This window comes from Nuphar pumila, chromosome 15 (assembly GCF_984573655.1).
Source record: "Nuphar pumila chromosome 15, dmNupPumi1.hap1.1, whole genome shotgun sequence".
Classification (NCBI taxonomy): Eukaryota; Viridiplantae; Streptophyta; class Magnoliopsida; order Nymphaeales; family Nymphaeaceae; genus Nuphar; species Nuphar pumila.
In genome coordinates, this window is record NC_143263.1 from 84,715,898 (window position 1) to 84,729,212 (window position 13,315).

General features: G+C 39.8%; 1 protein-coding gene across 1 annotated transcript in view; it reads left to right on the forward strand.

The window, feature by feature from the left end:
• Nucleotides 1-3,415: 3,415 nt before the first annotated feature.
• Nucleotides 3,416-13,315, forward strand: part of LOC149815832 (mRNA export factor GLE1-like) — a 109,098-nt gene continuing 99,198 nt past the window's right edge. The window contains exon 1 of the mRNA XM_089990105.1: nt 3,416-3,453. The gene's annotated coding sequence lies outside the window, so the exon portion shown is untranslated. The remainder of the gene's footprint in view (nt 3,454-13,315) is intronic.

Below are 13,315 nucleotides of genomic sequence, written 5' to 3' on the forward strand. Positions count from 1 at the left end.
CAAATCGATTATTCTTACAAATCTTGCAGGGACACCTAATATGACCTGTAGGATCCACTGTACTGACACTTGTCGTTACAAATTCAATAAAACTGTCAACACCATCCATATATTCATGCGATAACTCATTGTCCACTATCCTACGGTACATCCATTCACAGTTTGCAGTCATTCTGTCGTATGATGTTACGAATAGTATCCTAACGAATTAAAAGAAAACAATCAAAATGCTACAACGAAGAAAATATCAAATTTATCATGCAATATACTATGTCAAACAATAACAAGAATTTTGATGCATGCATTGATAACTTAATATTTTCATGTGCAAACTATTAATGACACGATACAATCATTTGAAGCATGCTTTTATTATAAAAATTCACATGGAAGTCAAAATCAAATTGAAAGTAACTACATGCAAGCATGAATACAATTACATCAAACATTGCAATACATCGTAATCATTCATATCAAACAAATGACAAACATGTACCTAAAACAAACACACTTCAATATCTCACTAACTACTACCATGCTTAGCATGGACTCCATACTTCAAAAATAAGAACACTTCCATATTCATACATTAAAATCATGCTCAGCATGATCTCCGAACTCCAACAAAGCAACCCTAAATATCAACAACTAAGTGAGTGTGTGAACAATAAAGTGTTACATCTAATAAATTAAATAACATGTGATACGCTTGCATCACTTACTCAGCACGGGTATTTACCCGATTTGCATTGTTTTTGTCACTTATTTACCACTGGTGGCTGAGCACGAGCTGGTTCCGTTGAAAAATCTGCACAAAAAAATGCAGTTTTAAAAAAAAGTCGCCACAAAAAAAAGGAAGTTGTTCCGGCAAGGGGTCGACTCCCCTGCTGTTCGGGTAGAGGGTCGACCCCCTTACGGAACATAGGGGGTTAACTGACCCCCAGCCTTTCCGCCAGTGAGTCGACCCCCTGCCGGGTTGACCTGCCGGAAAGGCAGGGGGGTCGACCCCCTGCCGGAAACGGAAGGGGTTAACCCCCTGCCTGTTCCGGCATGGGGTTAACCCCCTGCATGTTCTGGCATGGAGTTAACCCCTTGCGTTTCTGGCACGGCAGGGGGTTAAACCCCCTGCCTTTCCGACAGGGGGTCGACCCCCCATGCCGGAAAGGCAGGGGGTTTAACCCCTGCTGGAAACGCGTAGGGTGGGCGGGCGAACCTGTCTCCGGCGGGTAATGCGTCGGTCGGCGGGGCGACGGCTCGGGCGGAACGCGGTGCGACAGGCGGCGGGGCGGTGGAGGAAGGCGTCGGGCTGCGTACGGAGGGCGGGAGAGAGGAAACATGAAAAGAGGGTAAATGGTTCTGATCAGATTTATGCAAAAATTGGCAATGGATTGGCGACAGAATAATTCTGTCGCTAAGACGACGTAAATATATACAACTCCTTAGCGACAGAATATGTTCGTCGCTAACGACGTCGCTAAGTAGCGACAGAAAAATGTCGTCGCCCAATCCGTCGCTAACCGCAACGTGTTGTTGCGACAAAAATGGTCCGTCGCTAAGTCTTCGCAACGTAGCGACGACTTAGTGTCGAAATATTTTCCATCGCTACATCTGTGAATAGCACGAAACTTAGCGACAGATTAGTGACGCTCGCTAAGCCGTCGCTAATTGGCGACGGAAAAATGTCGTTGCTACTATCCGTCGCTAATTGACATTTTTCTTGTGGTGAAAACACGTAATATCTTACAAATCAATATACGACAATTCAACATAATATATTATAAATTGATATTAACAAACAAAACAATATCTCATAAATCGATAATAGAAAACAATAATATCTTATAAATCGATATACGACAATTCAGCATAATATATTACAAATCGATATTAACAAACAAAACAATATCTCACAAATCGTTACTAGAAAATACATAATATCTTACAAATCGATATACGATAATTCAACATAATATTACAAATCGATATCAACAAACAAAACAATATTTCTCAAATCGGCACTAGAAAACACATAATAGCTTACAAATCGATATACGACAATTCAACATAATATATTACAAACAAAACAATATCTCACAAATCGATATACACGTTACTACAACTGCAATTTGTGTTACATTGCATATACTAAGTGAATGGACGATACCAAATGGGGTAGAGGCCCTTGCTCACATCTGTAACCAAGCATTCTTGTTAGGAGATCCCACCGCCTTATAAATATCTTCAAGTTTCCAATCGTTGAAACGATATAATCTATCTGCAATAACAAAACAACGCATTAATGACACTCACGTTGACATACGTTCTTCAACAATAACATGATGACATGGAAAGAGACTCAGGCCGCTTTAATGACACTTATTGGAATATTTGTGCGTCATTGTTTTTTTCCATACTGCCTAACGAAAATGAAGAAGAATAGAAGACTGTAGAAAGAGATGGCTGACAAATCTCCCTTTGATGCCCACCAATGATCAAACCAGTTGTTCGATTTATGGTTATCTCCACAAGGTGGAAACGAAATAAAAAAAGTTTTCTATTTAACACAAGGCAGGAACGAGAAGGCGGCCATGTGCAAGCTAAAAACAAAGGCGAAACATGCAAACCTATATACGAGGTGCAGGACATTTTTGTCCAACACATATCTATCTTACGGGAGGACATTTTCGTCAAAATTATATCTACCTTTTTTATATATTATTTTATTATAAAGTCATCTTGTGCAATATTAACATATGAATTATTGCGGGTCCTAAGATAATCCACTGTTAACACATGGACACACAGGAACATGCTAATTTGTGTTTACTGGAGAACACACACCACCCATGCATTATGAAAACTGAAAATGAGGGTACACGTCGAAGTCTCGATTAAACAAGTCTGACTCGTAGTGACAAATCGCGAGATTTATGAAAAATCATGTGTTTTTTCGCAATATATAGTTGGAAAGTTAAAAACATCATTTTCTCGCAATATTTACGAAATCTCGCGGTTTTATCGTTTGTGAATATATATCGTTAAAATACTGCGATATTTCATAAATATCGCGAGATATAGCCTGTTTTTATGTAACACTTGTTTTCGTTTTTTAAACAAACTCCCCTCTCAGCCGAGCCCTGACCCCTTTCTTCGTCAGTCTCACAGGCGCAGCATCCTTCTCACCGTGCCTGAAGGATTTCTGGCGCGAAGGTTTCCGGCCAATCCATCGGTGAGTCTCTCTCTCCTCTTCTTCGTCCTTCCCGTGTCCTTCTCATTTTCGTTTTCTTCTTCTTCATCTTCATCTTCTTCTCATCTTTTTCGTTTTTTTCAACAGAAGCCCCTTTGAACTGAGTCCTAAGGCCCCTCACCCCTTTCTCTCTCAGACTCTCACAGCATCACTCTCACCGTGCCTGAAGGATTCCGACGTGCTGCTGCTGTCCGGTCAATCCATCGGTGAGTCTCTTTCTCGTTCTCCTCTTCTTCTTCTTCTGTTATGTCTGGGCCCCTTTTTGGCCGGCTAGCTGTGTTATGGCCGGGAAAGGGACAGGTTAAAGCCCCTTTCTGGCTATTTCTCTGCAATTGGACGGTGATGGGGATTTGCTTCTTATGTTATTGTTGTGTATAGAAAATCCATTTTTTTTATTGTGTTTTGGTGTTCTGTGCTGACATTATTATAAGATTTATATAGTTTGCAGTTGAATAAATAAAATTGTGGATTTGGTAGAGAGACATAGAATGAAATTTGGTATATAGGAAGTAAAGACGATTGATTGAGTGATTGGTATTTCTCTAAAACTTAAGATAGGTTATGGGACTTCTAGATTGGTCTACTTGTTTCATAGTTTGTTGATCATGGAAACATAATATCCAATTTCTGTTATTGGCCATTTATAGTGTTCTTTTGCTGATAGCCTGATACTATTTTGATATATATTGTTTGAAATTGAGTAAGTAAATACGTGGACTTGACATAGCGACTTCTATTATTTTTTGCACTTCTGTGGTCAGTGGTGCTATGTTTGATGGTTTAGTTAATACTTCTTACATATTTGATGTTTGATACTTCCTAGATATGGTTAGTGGAATTGAAAATAAATTTTATATTTTTTTTTCATGTCAAACTTAATTGTGTAGTTAGTTTATTTTTATATATTTTTATTTTTTTAAGAAATTATTTGTTTTTTTATAATTTTTTGAGAGTCTGCCGAAAAAAACTCGAGAAATATTCAGAGAGTTGAAAATCTCACAAGAAATTCACAGCCGAGAAGTTGTCGTTTTAAACTTTTGACACTATGGTCTGACTGCATGAGTTTAAAATATATATTAATGAATTTTAGGCATGCATTCTAAAAATAGATGTTGCATGTTCAAGGCTCATTGAAGCAACTTTGGATACATACAAATGACGGTGTCCTACACTGTCCTGTAGTCATAAATGCCCTATTACTATTTAAATGGTACTTATGTCAAGTGGTCTACCTATTCGATTGAGAGGTAATGAGGTTAGAGCCAGTTCAGGTCATTTGACAAATGACTTGATCCATCATTTGAGGATCTTCGCCATCCATGCTATGACCGCAATTATGACATCTGGTAGCTCAAATCATCTTCCCAAATACTTGGTGAAATTAGTGTTGTTTCATTTTTGAATTTTAAACATTAAAAAAGTAAGGCAAAAGGCAAAAGTTGGCATTTGCCTTCCCTCTTCAAAGTCTTCTATCTCTCTCTCTCTCTCATTTCACTAACAATCATAAACATTTTATCCAGTGAATATTTTGGCCAGTCAGCCCCCACACGATCTGTTGTGACTCTTTTTTCATTAGGGTTGGATTCCTATAATTCTCAACAAAGATATTGACCAACATGTTTGCCTGTGTCTTAAATCTTGTCTGGTGTTGCTACAAGGGATGAGGCAGTTGAGGCTTGCTTTTTCCTCTTTTTTGTACTCTAAATTTTATGTTTTTTCTAATTAGGGTTTCTTTGTTTTTTTTTCTTAAAACATTGAGGGTTTAAAGAGATGTATACATTTTTTTGTTTTTTTTTTGTGTGCAATTCTTGTGTTTTTTTTGCTTTGTTAGAAGTTAACCAAGCTCTATTTATCTTGTTGAAAAAACTAGTCCCTTTTTCATTCTCTGGTCATTGGGTTTTAAGGCATGTATAGCTCTGTCTATACTTTTAGTTATAAATTTTTTTAATACATTGGGGTTTAAAGGTATGTCCAATACTTCCCTTTTTTTTGTTGGTTTAGAACTTTAGAGTTGGGTGTGACCTTAAATCATCAACTTAAAAGAAAACTCATATTATTGAGGCAGCTGCGGTATATTGATCGTGGTTGCTGTGAAATAGAACTAGCTCTGGGTACATACATATAACACATATAAAATATATTAAAATCTAAAGAATGAACAATATATAAAAAATACAATATTACCAAAACATTAGACATTTTAAAAATATCACATTCCTTGGCTAAAATATTAGACTTGGATAAATTAATGTTATAGATTAATTGAAAAAAATTTCTGGTTTCAATTGAAGTTTGTTATTGTAACTTGCAGGGGTTTGCCTTACCTCATGTTGCATGTAAAAAAAACCTCTTGCTATTGCTCTTTATATTTTGGTACACTAAAGGCATTATGGGTGATCTTGACTAGTTTAATTGAGGATAAAAATCTTCTTAAGGCATATTATTTATGGTGAACTCTTGCTCTTTATATTTTGTTTTTGTATTAATTCACAAGTTGATACTTGTAAGTGAGAATGTGGACAAACATGCTTAAAATCATTGACGATGAATAAGGCAAGAATGTTTATGGCTTGCAAAAGGTTATTGATGTAATTCCATTTGAGAATGGGTGCTATGGTCTTTTGACCATAGTGTCATTGGGGACTCCCCAACGGTCATAAATATGACCGTTGGGAGCTCCCAATGACTCTATTGGGAGCTCGCATGTGGTCTCGCTCTCCCTTGTAATATGTATATATAAGGGTGTTGTCCCCCTTCATTGTTTCATGCTTTTCCTCAAGCACTTCATTAATAAACTCTATATTTTTTAGATTTGGTTCCTCTTGTTATTAGCCATTGTTGGCTTTTGTATTGTCCCATAGTGGACTTGTGCATGTGCACTTTGTGCTTGTGATATTGTAAGCCCTTGGAGGCTCTTGTTTTGTGTTTCCGCATATCTCATTACAGTAGATCTTGTAACTCCAAGGGGCAGTACACATGAATGAGTCAACAAAAACTCTTGTTCTTTGTCATGCTGGTAAAGTCATGTCTGACTTATTTTATCTTGCAATGTGCATGGACTGAGACTTGAACTTCATGGTGAGGGGGAAGGATTGGCTGCCATCATACTCATTGAGAATTTTCAACAATGTCAACAATCATTTTGTACCCATCAATACAACTTAATATTTTTCTTTTTTTGTGACATGAATTTTTGCTTGGTTTGAGAGATCAACAATTATTTTATATCATCCATAAAATGTGTTATGGTGTTATACGTAAACAAAAATTTTGATCAGTTGTATTTTCGTGATCATAAATAATAAAGATATTTTGAGTTTTGTTACATAGTGCAATATATATATATATATATATATATATATATATAATTTGTCCTTAATTATTTTAACAAAATAAAGTCATTCACAACAATACTTGAAATGTATAATACTGATGCGGATGTGTGCCACTGACAAAAAACTATATTGACACATATAAACATTGTTGAGATAAACTTATAAAAGCGTGAAATTACTGTAACGCCCCAAAATTTCGAACCTTATGATTTCCTTAAAATAGTTGAAAAATTCCTTTTCTTTACAGAGTTTATTTTTAAAATCAGCGGAAACGATTTATTTAAAAGAAAAATGACAGGTTTGACAACCTTGGGCACGTTAGCGAGAGAACAAAGATTTACCATGGACGATCTGCAATAATACTTAGGAAACCATTTCTTCTATTTAAGGAGAGTATTAAGTTTGTACAGAATTGGGATTTCCTCTAGGGAAAACCGTATCAAAAACCAAAATGTCCAAGAGAAGAACTACGAGCAGAAACAATGGATCCTTAAATCATCTCGCAGTCGCGCCATCGCCTGATGCACCTATTCGTCACCTGTACCTATGAAATGAGTTAGTTTTGCGAAAAACTAGTAGGAGAGTACAAAAACAGAAAGAACTAAATTAGGCATGAATAATTTATGCAGCAGGTAGTAACGAACAAACTAAGCAGATAGACTGAAGAAATAAGCTAAGTACAACAAACTGAAAAGGTAAGCATGCTCAATTTAATTATTACTTGTTAATCGGCCATGCGGGTACATACATGACACGTGAGTCGAAACAGTCGAGTCCAAGCCGAGTGTTCATTATGTTAAGTATTTTAAGATACCTCGGTTGTCTGACTGAATCCTATTCCTATGGAGACGACCGATGGTCGAGAGAGTAAGTTCCCAAGGCCTGATAGGGATGCATCCAACTTCTGCAAAAGTGTTAGGCTAACTTATGTAGCCCCTATCCCTCCTAACCTCCGATGACTGGGGGGAAACAGGCCTTTTGCCCTTTTAAAAAACCATAAATGGTCTGTCCATCAGAGTTGGTACCCTTCGTCCTCTCTCTTGACGAAGCCAGGTTGAATTGAGCGCGATGGAGTTTCTTAGCCGTTGCCTCATTCTTCATGCTCTGGTCCACTAGACCAAAACGAGCATCTTGCCTATAAAGGCGATCCCATTTTTATATGTGTTTTCAACAACGTGCACAAAACACTAATCGAGGTCATAAGACCCTCTCATCCAATTGTCGTAGTACTAACATGCCTCGCATGTTCAAGAGTACACTTACGAGGAAAGGGATATAGGTACTTAATAGGAGCCTCGGGAGTGTGTTTCGCAGAGATATAATGTTTTAAAAAGCTATTTTAACATTTTAAATCTTTCGAAACGACCCACAACTTGCCAACATATGGCATGTGATTTTCTCGAATATGACAACTGATGACGCAGTGTCTAGGTGCTATGCAAGTCATGACACTGGTTTTGGTAAATGGGCTTCACAAATGAACCCATCACCCAACAACTTGATCTTGCCCCAGATCAAGGGTTTTCCCAAAACATATTAGGTAAAAAAAAAGAGGAATAGATATTCCTTCCGAATACGCTGAGTCGATAGCAAAGCAAGAATGAAAGACAATAATGCGAAAAGCAAGAGCCTGGGCGCGAAGCGCGACGACAAACAAAAACAAGAAATGCGAAAGCAAAGGACAAGGATCGCGAAACCGCGTCCTTGAATTAAAAGACAATAAATAGTAAATACGAAAACAAAAGCCTAGGCGCAAAGCGCGACGACAAACTGAAATAGGAAATGCGAAAGCAAAGGACAAGGATCGCGAAACCGCGTCCTTGAATTAAAAGACAGTAAGTAGTATTTGCTAAAACAAAAGCCTGGGCGCAAAGCGTGACGACAAACAAAAATAGGAAATGCGAAAGCAAGGGACAAGGATCGCGAAACTGCGTCTTTGATTTAAAAGTGTACTTATATACGTATATGTATATAAATATATCATTAAGTCATTTCGATCTTTAATTATTTAAGCTTGATTTAATTATTTAAGTCATTGTGCAACTTCTCCTACCTTGGGGTATTGCGAGAAAGAAGTCGTCTATGAGCGTAGGTGATCGTCGGTTTAGTTCGCAGGGCGCGAAGGGCTCCGTTGCGTAACACTGCAAAAGTACGTTGTTTAGCATGCATAAAACGAATAAAGATAGGGAGAAAACTCGGTTTCTCCGCAACTCAATGCAGGGGTCATCAACCCCTACAGTTACGAAAAAGAACGGGGTAGGGTCCAATGACCCATGCCGTTAAAGGAGATAGGTGCAGGGGCCATCGACCCCTGCCAAATATCTAAAGGAGGGCAGGGGCCATCGGCCCCTGCCATGATAACAGTAAGAGGGGCAGGGGCCTTTGGCCCCTGCTGAGTCTTCAAAAGGAGGGGCAAGGGCCTTAGGAGGCCCTTGTTGGTTTTAAAGAAAGGAGGGGCAGGAGCCTTCGACTCCTGCCAGCTTTTCAAAAGAAAGGGGCAGGGGCCGATGGCCCCTGCCAAGGAAATGAATAGGGAGGGGGAGCGCAGGGGCCAAAGGCCCCTGTCGAGCCTTTGCTTGACAGAAAAAGAGACAGGGGCCAGAGGCCCCTATCCGTTAAAAGAGGGGCAGGGGCCATTGGCCTCTGCTTGGTTTCCGAGTGATGAGGCGGGAGAAGGGTAGGGGCCATGCTGCTAAGAAGATGAGGGCAAGGGGGGCGGAGCCCCCCTGCCTGCTAAGAAGAGGAAGGCAAGGGGGGCAGAGCCCCTTGCTTGTCGAAAAAAGGGAGGAGGATGGCTCGACAGGGGCCGTCGACCACCTGCCGGCCTTCCGGCGAACCATCAGAAGAAAAGAGGGGTGGTGGGGTGTTTACCTGGGTTACCGAGGGAAAGGAGGTCGCCGGGGAGTGGCTGCCGTGAAGGGGTGTTGGCCGGCGTCGGCAGTGAGAGGGAGACGAGAGATAGAGTCGGGGGGAGAGAGAGCAGAGACAGAGGGGAGAGACAAGAGATGAGAGAGAGAGAGTCGGGGGGTCGGGGGAGGCTCGTAAGCCTTCCCCTCTCCCCTCTCGCCTTTTTATAGGGAGGGGGTGAAAAGAAGACGTCATTTGTATAAGTCTGACCCGATCCATTTATATAATGGATCGGGTTCAGACCCAATTCGTGTAGAATGTATATTAACACTCTATTAAGGGGTATTTTCGTACCCTAGTTTATACATTAATTATATTAATAGAATGAGAGGGCAGTCACGATGGACTGCCCCCCCCCCTTCCTCTGGAACTTCTCTCTCTCTCCCCCCTCTCTCTGCCGATGACAGGTCTGTGCTGAATAACGAGCATTCTTTCTTACATGGTAGCAGAGCACAGGTGCGTGGATTTGCGTGAGCTGTCTTGTTTTCTGTCCATCAGCGTGAATCTGGGAACGTAAGGCACAAGTTCGTAAGACACAGCGTCAATCTGGAAACAGCACAGGTGCGTGGATCTGCGTGGGCGCGTTCTCTGTCCATCCAGGTAGCACAGGTGCGTGGATCTGCGTGGGCTCGTTCTTGTCCATCCAGATTCCCTCTTTCCTGATCTAAACGAGGCTGGTTGATCTCGGTTTCACGATAACAGGTTCCCTCTTTCCTCTTGTAAAAAAAAAAACTCGCTGTCCATCAGCGTGAATCTGGGAACGTAAGGCACAACCTCACGATAACAGGTTCCCTCTTTCCTCTTGTGATTCTTTTTCCCTTTGTGATTCTATTTCTGTGAAACTCGATCCTCTTTTTTGTGATTCTACATCTGTTGGCTCTGTGAAACAGAGTTTCCTTTTCTGTTAATCTGTGTTTTTTTTTCTTTTGTTAATCCCTGCTGTTTTCTATTGGTTATGAAAAGAACTGCCTGCCGAATGTCTCCTGCTAAACGTGAATCTATTTTTCATTTTAGATCACTGTGTTTCCTTTTCTGTTAATCTGTGATTTTCTTTTGTTAATCCCTGCTGTTTTCTGTTTTCGTTGGTTCTGAAAAGAAGTGTCTGCTGAATATCCCCTGCTAATCACTGTTGCTCTCTCTGTTGACATCTGTTTTCTCTCATCTGAAAATATTTCTGTCATCTGTCAGCCGAGTATTCTCACTGGTCGAGTGCTCTGTCATCATCTACATATATTAGTTGAGCAGCGTTTTGTTTTTCATACCTAAGTGTCAGTTCAAACATATTCATCAAATGGATTTTACTCATGGGAATTCATGTCTGTCCTCAAGTTTTCTCGGCCAACTAGTCTCTGAAAAACTGAATAACTGCAACTTCTTAACCTGGAAAAGACAGATCATCCCGTTTATAAAGAGTCAGGACCTCTCTGGTCATCTGGATGGATCGATTCCACCACCTCTAGAATTCCTTTCGCAAGAAAAAGCCGACGATAAAGGAGAACAATCTGTTGTTCTTCACAAGAATCCAGAATATGTTGCTTGGATGAAGATGGATCAATCGCTAGTGGCATACATCACTTCCACTCTCTCACAGGAGGTCCTTATTGCTCTTCCTGATGATTGTTCGGCAAAAGAGCTATGGGATACGTTAGTTCAAACGTATTCTCAAATTTTTGAGGCAAGGATTATGTTTCTTAAGCGAGAGTTTCAAATGCTGAAGAAAGATTCCATGTCCATTATGGAATACCTGAATAAAATGAAAGGCATCACAGATCAGCTGGTCGTTGTTGGGTGTCTTGTCAGTGAAAAAGATAAAGTACAACAAACCTTGAATGGATTGGGGCCAGACTACCATGTCATGACGACAACCTTACTATGTTTACCAGAACTTCCAAAGTTTGAAGATCTTCGTGCGAAATTATTGCAATATGAGATGACTCTGAAAGGATCTTCTGAAGACTCTCATAGGAATTCAGGAACACAAGATGTGCTGGCTATGAGAATGAGTTATGGTCGAGGATGAGGAAGTTCTTTTCGAGGAAAAGGAGGTCAAGGAAGAAATAACTATGGAGGTCGTGGCATACTTCCAACACCCAATATGCAGGGACAAAGACCTATTCCCACCTGCTTCCTATGCAACAAGAAAGGGCACATTAAAGCAAATTGCTGGTTTAATCCTCAAAACAAAGAGAAAGCTCAACAAGCAGAGGCTAGGAAGGATGGAGAAGTAAAAGAGTTGCTGTTGGCAGCCTTGGCAGGATTGAATATGAAGCAAAATGACAAAGGAATTTGGTATGTCGACTCCGGAGCAGCTACTCATGTTACGGGTGATGTAGATAAACTCTTGACTCTTACTCCTTATGTTGGAAAGAATAGCATAGTCACAGGAGATGGATCCCATCATGCAATCTCACATACTGGAAATGCCATTATACACATGTTAAAGTCCTCTCTTAAACTTCCAAGTGTCATCCATGCACCTAATATTCAAAAGAACATTGTTTCTGTCTCAAAACTTGTTGATGATGCTAATGTTTCAGTTGAATTTACTCCCTCTTCTGTTTATGTCAAGGATCTTCACACGAGGAAGACATTCGCTGAAGGAAAACGATGGGGCAACATGTACATCTTTCAAGAAGATCCTTCCTCCATTCATTCCAACTATTCATCCTTGAAGCCTCACCAACGTCAAGTTTTAGATTCTGATTTTATATTTACTATTTCTGAAAGTAATAAGCCAAGACTTTGGCATAGTCGTCTTGGTCATTGTGGTCACCATTTCATTGAAAAACTTGTCTTGAATAATCTTATTCCTAAGTCCAGTCTGAGTTCAGAAGTCGTTGATACAAAGTGTTCTAGTTGTCATCTATGTAAGAGTCATGCTTTACCTTTTGCTTCTATTAATAAAAGAGCTTCAAGGCCATTTGAGGTCATTTGTTCAGATGTCTGGGGTCCTGCTCCAATTACTTCTTTTTCTGGCAGTAAATACTATCTTATTTTCATTGATAGTTACTCACGTTATACTTGGATATTTTTTATGAAGCACAAATCAGAAGTCTTTGGATTGTTCCAGAAATTTCACTCTTTTGTTCAAAATCATTTCTCTACCAACATTCTTAATTTTCAGTGTGATGGAGGAGTTGAATTCTCCTCGAGTGACTTTGTTAATTTCTTTCAACTTAATGGGATAAAGAGAAGAGTGTCTTGCCCTCATACACCTTAACAAAATGGGATTGCTGAGAGGAAGCATCGACATATTGTTGAGACTGCAATGAGCATGATGCACGGGAGCAATCTCCCTGTATCATTATGGACTGAGGCCTTCCACTCCACAGTTCATGTGATAAATCGATTGCCCATGAGTATCTTAGAAAATAAGTCACCATACTTCTCTCTTTTTGGCATACAACCTGATTACCATGAATTACGTGTGTTTGGGTCTATTTGCTATGTTCACATTGACAGCTCACTCAGACACAAGTTCCAAGATAAGGCCTTAAAATGCAGGTTTGTAGGATATGCAGAAGATTACAAAGGGTACAAGTGTTATGATCCCCTGAGTAAGCGTGTCAAAATATCAAGGAATGTAATTTTCGATGAAATGAACTTTGCTGATCAGGATACTAATTCAACTATGGTGGATACTGATAACTCAAGCTCCAGCATTGAGGTATACTACCCATGGTTAAATTCAGAACTCTTCGCCAATGGTAAAGTAGACTGTCCAGAAAATTGCAGTCAGAAGGAACCACATGAGGATTCAGCCAATGAGACTCAAACGGAGGAGACTGTTACATATGACTTGGAGCCAACAAGGTATAAGGGTATT